Source organism: Scyliorhinus canicula, chromosome 7, assembly GCF_902713615.1.
Source record: "Scyliorhinus canicula chromosome 7, sScyCan1.1, whole genome shotgun sequence".
In the NCBI taxonomy this organism is placed as follows: Eukaryota; Metazoa; Chordata; class Chondrichthyes; order Carcharhiniformes; family Scyliorhinidae; genus Scyliorhinus; species Scyliorhinus canicula.
The window spans coordinates 143114738-143126873 of NC_052152.1; the positions used below are offsets into that span (position 1 = coordinate 143114738).

At 53.9% G+C, this 12136-nt stretch overlaps 1 protein-coding gene across 3 annotated transcripts in view; it reads left to right on the plus strand.

Moving 5' to 3' along the window:
- Positions 1-1740: 1740 nt before the first annotated feature.
- Positions 1741-12136, plus strand: part of znf335 (zinc finger protein 335) — an 88668-nt gene continuing 78272 nt past the window's right edge. The window contains exons 1-2 of one of the 3 annotated variants that reach the window (XM_038803055.1): positions 1741-2100; positions 8665-8879. The gene's annotated coding sequence lies outside the window, so the exon portion shown is untranslated. Of the gene's footprint in view, positions 2101-5812; positions 6059-8664; positions 8880-12136 lie in introns of those variants that run through there. The other 2 variants (XM_038803056.1, XM_038803054.1) reach the window with 2 other exon arrangements.

Below are 12136 nucleotides of genomic sequence, written 5' to 3' on the forward strand. Positions count from 1 at the left end.
CTTGAGGCAGTCAGCATCAGGGTCCGTTGGGCTGTTGGGATCGGAATCTGGCATGCCTTGCTGTATTGAGCGGACACTTCTATGCCGCAGCTGGGATCGCTGGCTGCTGAGCGGTGGAGCAGATCTGCAAAGGGATGCGTAGTGGCCAAGCTTGCCACACTGGAGACATCTGCATCCTTTTGCCAGACATTGTCTCTTTAAGTGGGCGGAGCCACAATTCGGACACGTCATGATGCTGACGTCAGCGCATTCCGTACGCCATCGTGCATGCGCAGTGCGGTCGATCGGCGTACGCACCTGCTCAGTCCGGTTGTCGGTTTCGTTGTCCACTCGGTCATGGCGTGCATGCGCAGGGATCCAGGAAAAGCGTGCGAAACGGCCACTCTCCTCGATGCTCAGGCTCTGCATATGCGATGGCCTGCACCCTTTCCGCCTCGTGGGAGGCCAGCTTCGCAGATTCTGCCTCCCTGATGTGGGAGTAACGATTCTTGGCATGCTCATGGACAACGCACGTCTCAATAGCGACAGAGAGAGGGTCAACTGTTTGATTTTAAGGAGTTGCTGCTGCAGGGAGTTGGAGTGGACCCCGAAAACGATCTGATCCCGGATCATGGAATCAGCCATTAAGTCATAGTTACATGACTGCGCTAGGATGCGGAGATGGGCCAAGAAGGAGTGAAAAGGTTCATCTTTAACCTGAAGCCTCTGCTGGAAGATGTACCGCTCAAAGCTCTCATTCACCTCAATGTCGCAGTGGCTGTCGAACTTCAGCAGGACTGTTTTGAGTTTCGTTTTGTCTTCGCCTTCGGCGAACGTAAGGGAGTTGTAGATATGGATGGCGTGATCCCCCGGAGTGGAGAGGAGTAGCGCGATCTTCCTGGCATCTGATGCTGCCTCGAGGTCGGGGGCCTCAATGTCCAACAGGAACTTTTGCTTGAAGATTTTCCAGTTGGCGCCGAGGTTGCCGGAGATGCAGAGTTGCGGAGGTGGCTGGATGTTTTTCATTTCGCTGGATGGCTGCTTGCTGGTCAATGCTGATTCACTCGAGGTAGGTCCGTCAAATCAGTTTCACTCTGTACCATGATGTTTTAGGCAGGTTGGTTCGATGTGGACTGCACTCGATGCAGAGAAGTTAGAAACAGACGTCTAACACTGGAGAAGATCCAATACTGTTTTATTCAACTATAGAACTGCTATACATATTTAGCTGTGGGTCGACACTATACTGATCTGACTGGTGACCTTGTAGTGGCCTGACCAGACTTACTAACTAACGCATGGTGTTTGCACTTGCTAGCTCATGGACTCTGACTGTCTCAGTAGCTGGGACCCGAGGGAACAGGAAACCTAGTGCCCTCTGGCTTTATAGTGGTAGTGTCCTGTCTGGTGATTGGCTGCACTGTGCTATATGCTTACTGGTCATTCTATGTGACAATCACTGCCTGTCTGCATCTCATTAAATACATGAATGGATATTATGACAGGGAGTGGAACCCCCTATCAGATGTTCTGCTTCAAAAAATACAGGCTCAGTATGATCGAAAAACAGACATTGGGTAATGTGACTCTGCATTTGACACATTGCTACTGTTGCTCTGATCCTGGGCACCTTTGGAACCAATGTTGCACCATTCAGTCTGGAACCCTTTGACGTCAGACGCACGAGACGCCCGTGACGTCAGGCGCAGGGTACGTCTGGAGCTTTTTTTGCACCGCCGCCACTTCACCGACTAAACCCGACCTTGCTAAACCTGTCCGCATCCGCACAGTTGAGGAAACCTAGTTCCCCGAATTCCCTTTCAGATCACACTGAGGACACAATTAAAACCCCGCCCCTGGAGTCTAATAAATTGTGTGTGAGAGGGGAGAGTTTCTGTGGCCATTGCCGCTCGATCCTGAGCCTCCCCCTACTCCAGCTGCAGAGGCAGGTCCTTGCGTTCATGAATACAAAAGGAGGCCCAGGGGGTGCTGCGGCCGGGGAGGTGACATGGCGTCTTCCCAGATTGCCGTCTTATTTGTGTAGGTTTGTGAGCGGCCGGGAGGCAGTCGCGTCGTGCCGGCAGTTTGTAATTTTACGGTTTCTGCAACACCGGAGCGAAGGTAAGGAACGGGCGGTCGCTCGGAAGGCAGGTTGTGGGCGAGGCGCGGGAGGCAAGGCCAAGGCGGCCTGACGGAGCGGGGCCTGAGGGCCCGGGATCACCCCCTCCCCCTTTGATAGGAGCTCGGCTCAGTGCCTGAGTGGAAATGAGAACAGGCAGAGCGGGGGCAGCACGGGGAGAGAGAAAGAAAGGGGGCACTGGCTGGGAAGCGGGTGAAGGGGCACTGAATGCGGGGTTGGCAGGGGTGAGGGAGCACTGCAGGGGAGCCTGGTAGGACACGGGGTGGGGTGAGAGGGCTGCCAGGGGTGAGGAAATTAGATGGAGGATTGGCATGGGTGAGAAGCTGGCAGAGTTGAGGGGGGCACTGGATGAGGGGCTGGTAGGGGTGAGGGAGGCAGTGGGTGGTGGGCTGGTGGGGGTGAGGGAGGCACTGGGTGGTGGGCTGGTGGGGGTGAGGGAGGCACTGGGTGGTGGGCTGGTGGGGGTGAGGGAGGCAGTGGGTGGTGGGCTGGTGGGGGGTGAGGGAGGCACTGGGTGGTGGGCTGGTGGGGGGTGAGGGAGGCACTGGGTGGTGGGCTGGTGGGGGTGAGGGAGGCACTGGGTGGTGGGCTGGTGGGGGTGAGGGAGGCACTGGGTGGTGGGCTGGTGGGGGTGAGGGAGGCACTGGGTGGTGGGCTGGTGGGGGTGAGGGAGGCACTGGGCGGTGGGCTGGTGGGGGTGAGGGAGGCACTGGGCGGTGGGCTGGTGGGGGGTGAGGGAGGCACTGGGTGGTGGGCTGGTGGGGGTGAGGGAGGCACTGGGTGGTGGGCTGGTGGGGGTGAGGGAGGCACTGGGTGGTGGGCTGGTGGGGGTGAGGGAGGCACTGGGTGGTGGGCTGGTGGGGGTGAGGGAGGCACTGGGTGGTGGGCTGGTGGGGGTAAGGGAGGCACTGGGTGGTGGGCTGGTGGGGGTAAGGGAGGCACTGGGTGGTGGGCTGGTGGGGGTGAGGGAGGCACTGGGTGGTGGGCTGGTGGGGGTGAGGGAGGCACTGGGTGGTGGGCTGGTGGGGGTGAGGGAGGCACTGGGTGGTGGGCTGGTGGGGGTGAGGGAGGCACGGTGGTGGGGGTGAGGGAGGCATTGGGTGGTGGGGTTGAGGGAGGTGTGGGCTGGTGGGGGTGAGGGAGGTGGTGGGCTGGTGAGGGAGGTGGTGGGCTGGTGAGGGAGGTGGTGGGGGTGAGGGAGGTGGTGGGCTGGTGGGGGTGAGGGAGGCACTGGGTGGTGGACTGGTGGGGCAGAGGGAGGCACTGGGTGGTGGGCTGGTGGGGGTGAGGGAGGCACTGGGTGGTGGACTGGTGGGGGTGAGGGAGGCACTGGGTGGTGGGCTGGTGGGGGTGAGGGAGGCACTGGGTGGTGGACTGGTGGGGGTGAGGGAGGCACTGGGTGGTGGGCTGGTGGGGGTGAGGGAGGCACTGGGTGGTGGACTGGTGGGGCAGAGGGAGGCACTGGGTGGTGGGCTGGTGGGGGTGAGGGAGGCACTGGGTGGTGGGCTGGTGGGGGTGAGGGAGGCACTGGGTGGTGGGCTGGTGGGGGTGAGGGAGCCACTGGGTGGTGGGGGTCAGGGGGCATTGGGTGGTGGGGTTGAGGGAGGTGTGGGCTGGTGGGGGTGAGGGAGGTGGTGGGCTGGTGAGGGAGGTGGTGGGCTGGTGGGGGTGAGGGAGGTGGTGGGCTGGTGGGGGTGAGGGAGGCTCTGGGTGGTGGGGATGAGGGAGGCAGTGGGCTGGTGGGGGTGAGGGAGGCAATGGGTGGTGGGCTGGTGGGGGTGAGGGAGGCAGTGGGCTGGTGGGGGTGAGGGAGGCAGTGGGCTGGTGGGGGTGAGGGAGGCAGTGGGCTGGTGGGGGTGAGGGAGGCACTGGGTGGTGGGCTGGTGGGGGTGAGGGAGGCACTGGGTGGTGGGGGTGAGGGAGGCACTGGGTGGTGGGCTGGTGGGGGTGAGGGAGGCACTGGGTGGTGGGCTGGTGGGGGTGAGGGAGCCACTGGGTGGTGGGCTGGTGGGGGTGAGGGAGCCACTGGGTGGTGGGGGTCAGGGGGCACTGGGTGGTGGGGGTGAGGGAGGCATTGGGTGGTGGGGTTGAGGGAGGTGTGGGCTGGTGGGGGTGAGGGAGGTGGTGGGCTGGTGAGGGAGGTGGTGGGCTGGTGGGGGTGAGGGAGGTGGTGGGGGGTGAGGGAGGTGGTGGGCTGGTGGGGGTGAGGGAGGCACTGGGTGGTGGACTGGTGGGGGTGAGGGAGGCACTGGGTGGTGGGCTGGTGGGGGTGAGGGAGGCACTGGGTGGTGGACTGGTGGGGGTGAGGGAGGCACTGGGTGGTGGGCTGGTGGGGGTGAGGGAGGCACTGGGTGGTGGACTGGTGGGGCAGAGGGAGGCACTGGGTGGTGGGCTGGTGGGGGTGAGGGAGGCACTGGGTGGTGGGCTGGTGGGGGTGAGGGAGCCACTGGGTGGTGGGGGTCAGGGGGCATTGGGTGGTGGGGTTGAGGGAGGTGTGGGCTGGTGGGGGTGAGGGAATTGGTGGGCTGGTGAGGGAGGTGGTGGGCTGGTGGGGGTGAGGGAGGTGGTGGGCTGGTGGGGGTGAGGGAGGCTCTGGGTGGTGGGGATGAGGGAGGCAGTGGGCTGGTGGGGGTGAGGGAGGCAATGGGTGGTGGGCTGGTCGGGGTGAGGGAGGCTCTGGGTGGTGGGGGTGAGGGAGGCAGTGGGCTGGTGGGGGTGAGGGAGGCAGTGGGCTGGTGGGGGTGAGGGAGGCAGTGGGCTGGTGGGGGTGAGGGAGGCACTGGGTGGTGGGCTGGTGGGGGTGAGGGAGGCACTGGGTGGTGGGGCAGAGGGAGGCACTGGGTGGTGGGCTGGTGGGGGTGAGGGAGGCACTGGGTGGTGGGCTGGTGGGGGTGAGGGAGCCACTGGGTGGTGGGCTGGTGGGGGTGAGGGAGCCACTGGGTGGTGGGGGTCAGGGGGCACTGGGTGGTGGGGGTCAGGGGGCACTGGGTGGTGGGGGTGAGGGAGGCACTGGGCTGGTGGGGGTGAGGGAGGCACTGGGTGGTTGGCTGGTGGGGGTGAGGGAGGCACTGGGTGGTGGGCTGGTGGGGGTGAGGGAGGCACTGGGTGGTGGGCTGGTGGGGGTGAGGGAGGCACTGGGTGGTGGGCTGGTGGGGGTGAGGGAGGCACTGGGTGGTGGGCTGGTGGGGGTGAGGGAGCCACTGGGTGGTGGGCTGGTGGGGGTGAGGGAGCCACTGGCTGGTGGGGGTGAGGGAGCCACTGGCTGGTGGGGGTGAGGGAGCCACTGGGTGGTGGGCTGGTGGGGGTGAAGGAGGCACTGGCTGGTGAGGGAGGCAGTGGGCTGGTGGGGGTGAGGGAGGCAGTAGGCTGGTGGGGGTGAGGGAGGCACTGGGTGGTGGGGTGAGGGAGGCACTGGGTGGTGGACTGGTGCGGGTGAGGGAGGCACTGGGTGGTGAGCTGGTGGGAGTGAGGGAGGCACTGGGTGGTGGGCTAGTGGGGGTGAGGGAGGCATTGGGTGGTGGTCTGGTGGGGGTGAGGGAGGCACTGGGTTGTGGGCTGGTAGGGGGGTGGGGGTGAGGGGGCACACTGGGTGGTGGGCTGGTGGGGGTGAGGGGGGCACTGGGTGGTGGATGTGAGGGAGGCACTGGGTGGTGGGCTGGTGGGTGTAGGGGCTGGCAGGGATGAGATATGGCTGGCAGGGGCACTGGGTGGGGGCTGAGAGCTGAGCAGGCACTCGGTGATGAGCGGGCACTGAATGGGATTGACCATCAAATGCGGCAATGTTATTTAGTAGAGTGCCACAGGGGTGAACAAGCAGCAGCTTGTATGTGTAGTCGTTAAAAGGCAGGTTGTACACAGTGGAATGTGTATTTAAGGGGCTCGAAGACTTGTTGAAGATTAATTAATAGAAAATTACCAGTTTCCACCAGGGTGCCACCAGTAATTAGAATCTCCTCTGATTTTGTACTTTGTATAATTTATTTTTAGTTTATATTTAAAAACATTGAAATTTATATTCTGTTTTGAAACTAATCCAAGTGTATTCTTTTCATTTCAAATGGCTCAGTAGCACTTTGAGTCAAGTGAAGAAAAATGCTGATCCTGACTAGGCCTGTTGCCTTCTGCCATGATCAAAACTGAAGTTGGACAATGTTCCTATCTGTCACATGGCTTTTACTGGAATATTGGATTAGGGCTGCCAGGAATGTTGTAGTCAGTGTACAATTTCCACAAACTGCACATCTGCGGCAGCTGCTCCCTTACCAGAATCTTGTGTATCAGGCGGAGTTCAATGCCTGTTGGTAGCAATGTACTGTGAAGGTAGTGCTGGGACCATGCAGTGCTGAGCTGGAGTCATTTTTTTTTTAATGAATCTAGAGTACCCAATTTTTTTTCCCCCAATTAAAGGCAATCCATGTAACTATGCTCAACATGGAGGGCCGGGGTTCGAACCCGGGTCCTCGGTACCGTAGGCTGCAGTGCTAACCACTGTGCCACGTGCTGCCCAGTACTGGATTCATTTCTGCTGTGTTTTTTTTTTAATGATAATGGCTAAGTTAAAGAGTGTAGAAACTTCTGGAAGCCTGCTCAAACACGGGTGGCAACTACCCCCTGTCATTACACTGCTAATTACTATTTACTAAATGTATGGTTTGCTGGATTACGGGCTCCTTGAAGTTTTTTGGGTTGTTTGTGCAGCAATGTTGGCTATCAAAATGACAGCAGAGGCAACGGGCTAACGTTTATGACATTGCTGGTAAACTATTCATATTGTGTTCAATGTTAATGCCACTAGCACAGAAGGGTTGAGAAAATTTAGTCTGAAATACAGGATGCTGATGCGATCAGAAATTAAGCCAACAGCATAATATCCCACACCATTGAGTGATAATGATCACATTATGGTAAATTCAGTAGTAACTTTCAAAAATAATTGAAAAAATTGGAGGGAAAATGTAAGGGGGGGGGGGGGGAGCAGTAGAGTGGAACTCATTGGAGCTTGCACAGGGAGCCTGGTTGGTCACAAATTCTGCAATCGATAGGGACAAATAAAAGTCACTTGGATCAAAATTGGTAACATTTTATTAAAAAATTATTAGTTTTTGCATTTGATTGTGACGGCATTGCAAACAAATGAACAAATAAAAAAAAATACAAATAAAATTGAAAGGGAATATCAAGAATGAACACCATATATATATAAATGTGTATATATATTTACATACAGCTACGTGGCATGTTAACATTGTGTCCCTAGTTACCACAACTGTATTGTTTGATTTATTGACATGTGGCCCCATGGTACTGAAACATAACCAGGGGTGTGTGCAGCCACATTGTTGTTGTGGCTGCACCCATGGGCACTCACTCCTTTGGTACCCTCTGCTTCCCCTGTACTTTGGGTGGTGAGTTCCCTTCTCCTATCAACCCAGCCCCTCTGTTTCGGTCTCCCTTCCCTTACTGGTTGTTGGTCACAAATAGTTTAGTAAATTGCTGCCATGTACCATGAGAGCCTTCCTCCGATCCTCTGGTGAATTTTATCTTTTCCGATTTGAGAAATTCAGCTAAGTTAGACAACCAGTCTGCGTCCTTGGGTGGCACTGCTGATCTCCAGCCAAGCAGACGTCTCCAGTGGGCAATCGGGGAGGCAAAGGCATCTGCCCCTCTCCCTATAAAGAGCTCTGGCTGTTCCGATACCCTAAAGACCCTCACTTCCACAACCTTGGACATGGCCTCGTAAAAGGCAGCCAGTACCCGATCGGTCTGGGACAGGACCAGAACATTTGGTGTGGTTGGTCGGGCCTCCCTGGCACCGTTCACATTGTCCTCCACCTCCAGGAAGAACCTGCTCGTATGTGTTCTGGTCAAGTGCTCCCTGTGATTGATTACAATTTTAACATTAGGATGACAGTTCTGACCTGCAGTCATGTGGACAATGCAATCTGGAGGCTCGCTGCATAAGCAGCAATCCCAACTGTGGCTGCAGGCTGCGCAGTGTCCCATTTGTGTGAAGATTTTATTCACTGCCCCTGGTGACATCACTGTCTCTGACAAGGCAGGCAAAGTACAAGAGTAAATGATTGCTGTCATTTTATTATGATACCAAATGGACAGAATGGTACAGTCATGGTTTCAGAAATAAATGGCAAGTTTGGTATAAGCATGGAATTTTATTGAATCACAAAGTACAATAAGTTTGAGAGTTTACTTTGCACCCAATGGATGGGAAATAGAGTAGAGGGATTTTGGGTATACGATGTTTATGACAAATTGTTCTAAGTTGGATGGGGTATGAAAGTTTCTTTAAATGCAGGGTGTTTAATGGATTGTCCTGTAGAAATATTGCAGTTTCCATGTGCAAATATGTTTCATGAGACAAGAGGTCAAATATTTGCATTGCGTCAAAACATTAATGGGGCTATGAAAATGAGCTCCCTTCCCCTGGCTGCAAGGCCTAACTCCTGCATCTGTGGTTCCTGGACCCTTGCTGCCAACACCTCCTGCAACCACCTGCTGTTGAAAGAGCTTTTCTTTCCCCATTGCAGATTTTTACTTTGAATGGCCAAAATGACCTGGATTCAGTGATCTCTAATTGTAATGTGCCATTAACAGAGAAAAACCTACCATTGCAGTTCAAAATAAGAGGCACATCGCGTAGTGAGCCAAGAATGAAGAAATGAGGAGAATTGATAAAAGAGTTGGTGAAAAAAAATGAGAAGTGGAGGACCTCAAAGGCTGAGGGGAAGATGGAAGTTTGGGAGTAAGTTCCAGACTGGAGATCTAATGATCCAAATATGAAATTAACCTTATTGAAAGTGTATTACCAAGAAAAAGATTAAAAACTAGAAAAACCACACCCATTGCTCTTCAGTCAAATCTTGTTCTGAGTCAGATTCATGTTTCATTTGCAGTTTTGGCAGTGTTATAATATTAACAACTGGTTGGGAAAGCGCGCCAGCACGTTTCCCTCTTTGCTCAGAAATATATTTTAATTTAAAGAAGTAAGATCCTGAGATTCCTGTTGCTCTTTTTGGCAAATGCAGAGTCAAATCTTGAACTATCACACAGAATAGGAAAGTACCAGGTTCAGTCACTGCTCTGTGCTGATTCAGCTACCACAAGGTAAAAGAACAATTGTACTCCATTCCAGTGCTAAAGGCAAAGATTATCCAGGGTTTCTACTGATTATATTCAGGAACCCATGCTGTAACCCACATATAACGCTGTTGGACTCAGCTGTGTTGCAAATTACACAGTTGACTAGTGTGCTCCATACATAATATGAACAGTGATTACTGGGGAATTATATACGTCTATCAAAAATATCTATGGCAACAGAAATTAACATCAACAGTGTTTCCTCCATCCCTACCTTGTATACTGAAATGAGCACTGGATGCTGTCCGAGGCCAGAATTCAATTCATACAAAAAGAATTATGACTCTGGGAGAGACGAGGGCTCACTGCAACTTTCGAATAGGTCACTGCAGGCAGGTTCTTGGAGTCTGTCCCTCACCCACTGTGCATCTGCTCCTCTAACTGTCAGTTGATCCTCATCTTTTTCTCTTTCCTGGAGCATGTTGTGTTGTCACTTCAACATTACGTTGGACACTTATTTTTGATTTGCAATACTCTTTTTTTAAAAACAAAACAAAAAAAACAACCTTGTCAAAATGTAGCTGGAGCATCATTAATGAAACCGGTTTGTACGTCACCAATAAAAACTGCCATGTGCAGCAAGTCAGCCAACATACAGAAGAGGGCCGGTTTAGCACGGGGCCAAATCACTGGCTTTGAAAGCAGACCAAGGCAGGCCAGCAGCACGGTTCAATTCCCGTACCAGCCTCCCCACACAGGTGTCGGAATGTGGCGATTAGGAGCTTTTCACAGTAACTTCATTTGAAGCCTACTTGTGACAAGTGATTTTCATTTCAAGAGAAGACCATTCAGCCCTTTGAGCCTGTTCTGTCATTCAAACAAACTATCTGGTTTCTAACTCAACTCCATTATCCTGCCTTTATTCCATATTCCTTGAAGATTTGACTTGCAAAAATCTTTCAGTCTGAATTGATGCAGTATGTGCAGCCATTTGTGAGGTGAGTTCCAAAATTCCGTGCTTCTTTGTGTAGGGAAACTACTTCCTCCATGTCATGACCTAACTGTTAATAATTAAGATTATGCCCTCGAGAGAGATTCCTCGGGTATTTTGGATGAAATCCATCTCGATCTGCGTTTTTTTCCTCCTTCATAACTGGTCCATGCTTTCCAAAAGCACCGATTTCTGTGACCAAAAACCTACATTTAGTCTTCACTGACTTTAGATTAGAACAACCCAGATTTAATAATCTTAAAATGGAGTTTGATTTGTGATGTTCTTTGTTGAGTTTCTCAGGATGGATTAAAGTTGCAGTGGAGCCAAAGAACATCAAGCTATGTTATCAAACAAAGCTGGTTTGTGTATTCACACAAAGCTAGTTTATTTACATTACACAAATTATGATTCAGTACGTTACAAGGTATTGACTAATAAATAATACTATACAGAACTCTAGACTACTGATCTATCTTAACTCGCATCTATCCTAAGCTTCTCCTTACTCCTTCTTACACTTCTCCCAGCAGTCTGAGAGTCATTACCTTTTGTCTGTTGTCCAGCTCCATCTAGAGGTATAACTTTTTTTTTGAAATAATTTTTATTCAAGTGTTCAACAACAAATTTTATCACGACAGAGAAAAACAGTAACCCCTCCCCTCCAATACAATAACAATAAATCAACAAGAAAAAGAAATAAGCATAAAACCATGAGAACTAGCCCCCCCCCCCCCCCCCCTCCCCCCCCCCCCCGGCTACCTTCCCCCGATTCCCGTCCATTTTCCCCTGATTCTTGGCCACCCGGCTATTCTTCCTCTTGTTCATTGGCCACAAACAGGTCCCGGAACAGTTGCATGAATGGCTCCCACGTTCTGTGGAAGCCGTCGTCTGACCCTCGGATGGCGAATTTGATTTTCTCCATTTGGGGAGATTCCGAGACGTCGGACAGCCAGTCTGCAGCTCTGGGTGGTGCTGCTGACCGCCAGCCAAACAGGATTCTACGGCGGGCGATCAGGGAGGCAAGGGCATCCGCCCTCCTCCCCAGGAATAGATCTGGCTGGTCTGAAACCCCGAAGACCGCCACTATCGGGCATGGCTCCACCCTCACCCCCACCACTTTGGACATAGCCTCGAAGAAGGCTGTCCAGTACTCCACAAGCCTGAGGCAAGACCAGAACATGTGGGCGTGGTTGGCCGGGCCTCTTTGGCACCGTTCACATCTGTCCTCCACCTCTGGGAAGAACCTACTCATACGGTTTCTTGTTAAGTGGGTCTATGTACCACTTTTAGTTGTGTCAGGCTGAGCCTTGCGCACGTGACGGTGGAGTTGACCCTATGCAGTGCTTCGCTCCAGAGTCCCCACCCTATCTCAATCCCCAGGTCATCCTCCCATTTCTTTCTTGTTGCGTCCAGTACGGTGTCGGTCATGCATGTCGCTACAGTTCCCTTTACATTACATACTTGCGTCCAGTAGGTCTTCCAGTAGTGGCAGTTGTGGGTACGTCCTTGTCTCCTTTCGTAAGAAATTTTTGAGCTGCAGATACCGTAGCTCGTTCCCCCGGCTAGCCGAAATTTCTCTGTCAGTTCGTCTAGTGTTGCGATCCTGCCGTCCATGTATGGGTCCCTGACTGTCAGCGTCCCTCCGTCCTGCCTCCACCTTTTGAAGGTGGCGTCAGTCAGTGCTGGTGTGAACCTATGGTTGTTGCAGATGGGAGCCTTGTCCGACATTTTGGTCAGGCCACCTTGCTGCTGCAGTTGGTTCCAGGATTGGAGGGTGGCTGTCACCACTGGGCTGCTGGAGTGTTTTTTGGGTGGGGGCGGGAGTGCTGCCGTGGCGAGGGCCCAGAGGGAGGTCCCCATGCAGGAGGCCTCCTCCGCGCGCACCCACTCGGACTCTGGCTCCTGGATCCATCCCCTTACTTGCT